Genomic DNA, 5,000 nt, shown 5'->3' on the forward strand with positions numbered 1-5,000 from the left:
CACCAGTTGAACAACGAAGGCACTAAAAGCGAGGCTTTGTGCTATGTGAGTCCAGTAGTGAGCGGAAGATGCAGTAGTGCGAGTGCGAAATGCGTGTGCAATGTGAGGAACAACTCTCTCCAGCTGTCTTGGGCTAAAATTTGCACGACGTGCAATTATGGCGATACAGCAATTTCAGGTACGTTTATTTCTATGCATGGAATGTTATTTCAACTTTTAACTGAATGCTAACTAAAAAATTTGCCTCTGTTTTTCAGCCATTCCAAACGCCACATTTTTCTTTATCCCTGCAAGGAGCACGGATAGCACAGACAGTTAGTGTACGGCCTTGGTGCAAGTTCCTGAGTTCGATTCCCGGATCTCACATCCTCATTTTGACTTCTTTCCTTTAAGTTTAGCTTAAGTAACTTAAAATACCTCTAAAACGGAGCAGTGATGGAGAGGAGGGAGTAAATTGAGTGCACCGTCGACCTCAGGTTTGTCAATTTAATTACTGGACACCTTAAGATCGATGTTTACCGCGGACCACAAACCGCAGTTTCAGGTTTGCCCTTTGCCGTATGCCTCCTTCGTGTATTAAGAATCGCGTGATAACGACGCGTGGTAACATGTTGGATTTCAACGTTGTGCAACAGTTGTCCCTCAAACCTTGTAAAAACAAAACTGTTGTCCTGTTAATATTAAAATTCATATGAAATGAAAGAAAAAGGTTTTTTTCTGTGTATAAGTGCCAGGCATACGTGGGATCACAAAATATTCATGCAAATAAAAGTTGAGGTAAATGACTTACATGAAAACCTACCTCTTGCCGTCGAAAACTTGGAGAATATTCCGTAAACGCGAGGTTGAAGTCTGGTCACGTGACCTGTAGAGGTTTGCGGTCCACCGTAAACGTTGATCTTAAGGTGTCTACTGTTAGGAGGTATCAACGTTAAATATGGTCGCTATGCCACACACGAGAGAAAGGAACCTGTCAACAAGCAAAGTGATGACAATTTCGATGACGATTCTGATGAAAATTATATTGCCAAAGACATGCGAAGTCAAGTGGACCCGCTGAAAGGACGAAATGTGGAAAACACAGAAAAGTCTTGCATCCCGTGATTTCATATTGGATCGCTTTAAATACACCCAACGGCGCTCCCGCCAATCCCATTACTGTCCACAGAGCATTACTTGATTGCGGAGTGGAAGCGACCACAAATCGGGTAAGGAAGCTAATTCTTTGGAGAAACCTTTCCTTGGGTATCTATCCACATATTCGAAATAAAATACTACTACTATCTTTATATAAACACAATGTCATTTTCACAGGAGTGATCTTTCAATGAGTCGTGAGTTTAAAATATATTACATGACTGTTAATCTATACAATACCATCGTAATTACAAGAGAAAATTACAAAAAAAAAAGATGATATGAATAAACTTTTAACTACACTGTACAGAAAGTTGTATATGTACATGCATTTATAATAAGTTCCAAGACTAAAAGTAAAAATTATGAAATGCTGCAAAAAATGTCACTGTGTGAAAGGTATGATTTGAAAAGATTCCGACTTTCCGGCTAAGCAAGTAAATAATGCCCCTCTGAATGACATCCTGGTATGGACTAGACTCTTGCACCGCTTTTAACTTTTTTCCTTCATGTTGTTTTGTCCTCTTTAGGTTCAGATTCAAGAGCAGAAACAGTCGATGGCAATGAAAGAGTTGTACAAATTGTTCAAGGACCACAGAAATGAATTCATGCAAGACCTGGTGGGGGAATTGTATCAGCACTGCTACGACCAAGTAACTGCTATGACGCTGTTTGAGGCCGTTGATTTTGATTCCCTAGCCAGCGGCAGTGATCAGTTTTATCTCGTAGAAAGTTTGTCATAACATAGATACATAAGATAGATACATGCATAGATACTTTTTCTCTTTTCGATTTCATTCCATTTCTATTTATGTTGTAATCTCAGGTGAAAAAAAAAAACAAACAAACAAACAAAAACAAGAAATTAAATAGACAATAATGATGATTACTCCAAGTGACTTTTGTGAGCGTCATTGGCATAGGGTCCTGTTGGATTATGCTGGCATAATTTTCAGCATAATACTATATCTGGAGCATTAGGCATAATGCTGGCATCATACTTATATTTTTGCAGCATAATGCTGTTGTTTCTGAAAACTGGGAGAACTGTATGGACATTTTGCCGGCAACTCGCTCAAGAATGTACAAACTTGATAAAAGCAGGGATTACTTTAGGAACTTGATACCTTAGACTCATACCTAGTGCATTTTGGTATAATCGAGGGCCTGGTTACCGCTTTATGCCCATTGAGTACAATGTAAACCAAGGGCAAGGAAACATTAACGTTTAAACACTTTGAGGCGTGAATGTTGTCAATGGCAAGTTCATTTTTGTTACAGGTCATAAAACATGTAATGAAAAGAATGTACATTTTTGATAAAGGTACATGTAAGTGCTATAATCCTATAAACCAATAAGTCCCGAGAAACTTTGTAGTTTGAAACTTACTTTTCGATGCTGTTATTTTTCACAGCTTTGGCTCATCAGATGCAGGTTCATTGGAGAAAGACATATAGTAAGCCTTTCAATGCCTCACAATTTCCAATCTTTCACTTGCTCATCAAATGTTTAACAGAATAATTGTCTTTCAAAAATAAAAGGCTAAGGAATGTTTTTTAATAGGTATGGGCCTATGGGCAGTGGGGTGGAAGTGTCATTTTAGTCCAGCATAATTTGAGCGGTAAACCTCCAGCTGAGCATAATACCCTGGTTTCACAGGTGATGCCCGAAAACACATAATACTCTATTTTTCGAGCATAAGCCAACAGACCCTATATTGGCACCTTTAAGTTGAACCTGCGGACATAGTCTCAAAGGCGTTTGCATTCGAGAGAAACTTCAGTTCAGCCCTCTTCTTTAAAGAATCGGCCAACCTGTCTTTCTGGAAACTGAAATCTGGATCTCTCTTCAAAATAGCAGTCCATTGTCCAAACTCGGGTTTATCCATGCCTTTCCTCAGGAAACCATCCTTGTCTCTTGTAAATTTCATTGGTTGACGTTGATGACCCAGACTTAGTAAGAGATTTTAATGTGGGGTATTGAATTTGGGCCGTGCGTTTTCTGATCGTGCACATTCAACAGCTGGCTCAAGAGTGGCTTTGGAATTTGAGCTGCAAAATCTAGTGTTCACTTCCATATCCACCACTTAGCCTTTGGTCCACTTTAGTTTTTGAAGGAATTCATGGGCCTTTACAGCAACTTTGCACGATCTCCGCTTCTGATGGCAACGACAGAGCTGTTTTTGGTCTTCAGACAATACTTGGTGCTCTTTGTTGTTAAGCGCGTGAAGACTTTGCGTTTCTATGATTTGGCGATAACATGTGGAATGAAAGTATTTGCCAATTGCGTCGAAGACCAACTTGCTCATCTCGTTGCCCAAGTTGCTGTGTTGTCTTCCATTTTTGGTGACCAAAACAAAGTCGCACCGAGGTTTGAGCAAAGGCCTCCTGAAATTAATGAAGCCGTCGAGTATTTGCACGCTTGTATCTGTTAGAATCAGAGTCAAATCCGTATTTTGCCACAGTCTTAAAGTTTTTCTGATCGATGAAACCGCCGTTCACCTTTGCTGCCTTTACCATTTCAACTGTCAGAATTGATAAGTCATGGGACGCAATCCTTTCACCTTGATAAACAAGTAGGTGGCCAAAAACTTTGTTGCAAATGTCAAGTCAGGGCAATGCACTTGCATGGTTTGTTCGTTGCAAGGAAAGTGAAAAGACACTACCTCTAACAGCTCTTCCATGCTTGCCCAGTGGCCCCTGGCCTCTAATGATTCGACATTGAGATCTTGCGTCCATTGCAATCTCATCATCCTTGCCACTGTCTTGCACGCTCTTTTGATGTACAATTCCGTGGCAGATAATTTTCTAAAACCTCCATCTGATGCACCGTTGACCTTTCTGAAGTTGATCAAGTCTGAAATGGCGTCTATGTAACCCAATCTCCCACCATGTCCAAGCTTGCATTCCTCTTGTAAATAATCAATAAACTTAAACAACAGGCTTGGAGAACACAGGCTAAAATCCATTACTTCGAAATTTAATTCCTCCACATCTTCCCAGCAAAACTTGAGAAATTTCAAGCATTTATTTACAATTTGCTGAGTGGGAGGATCTTTCTTGTAACCGCCGCCAACTCCAGAAAGCCAAGTCGTAAATTGGTCGCCTATTTTACTGGAAGGTGAGAAGAAAGGCATTGATCTACTGCCGGGTTTTGAACGGGTAGACGATACATCGTCATCTGTACTCAAGATGGACGATTTCAATGCCACTTTTGCAGAGTTTGCGGCAAGCTTCAAGTGTGAGGTTTTTCGTTGAAATAAAAGAACCAACTATGCTTGTTGTTGACATGTTTTCTGCACCCACGCTGACTTTGAAATCCTTCATGTTCGCACATTTGGATCGGCCAATGGTACAAACTATCGGCACTGTCTTTTTCTAGGTGAAGACATTTTGGTTTAGGCAATGCACAATCAATATTAGACCACTCAATGTTGTTTGCTTTACTCATTTTTTCTTAGCGAGAAGAAATAAATGCATTTAGAAGAGGGCAAACGTTTGTCCCACTCAACAAAGGCCAATATAATAACAACGGAACTAACCAATCGAAACCAGCAAGAGAGGTGTCGTGCATCTGAGACAACGCGCGCATAATTAGAGATAAACAAGGTCCAATTTGTTCTGCTCGGGATTCGGAACCCAGAACAATTGGTTCCCATGTTATAGAAAGGAACACATTTTTAGGAAGAGTAGCTCTCAAATCATCCATTAAGGTCCAATTTGTTCCACTCAGGATTTGGAACTCGGAACAATTGGTTCTCCTTTCAGCAATAAAGGACCATTTTGTTCTGTATCCTTACAAAAACACGTTCCCATGTTATAGAAAGGAACACATTTGTAGGAAGAATAGCTCTCAAATCAAC

This window comes from Montipora capricornis, chromosome 3, assembly GCF_036669925.1.
Source record: "Montipora capricornis isolate CH-2021 chromosome 3, ASM3666992v2, whole genome shotgun sequence".
In the NCBI taxonomy this organism is placed as follows: Eukaryota; Metazoa; Cnidaria; class Anthozoa; order Scleractinia; family Acroporidae; genus Montipora; species Montipora capricornis.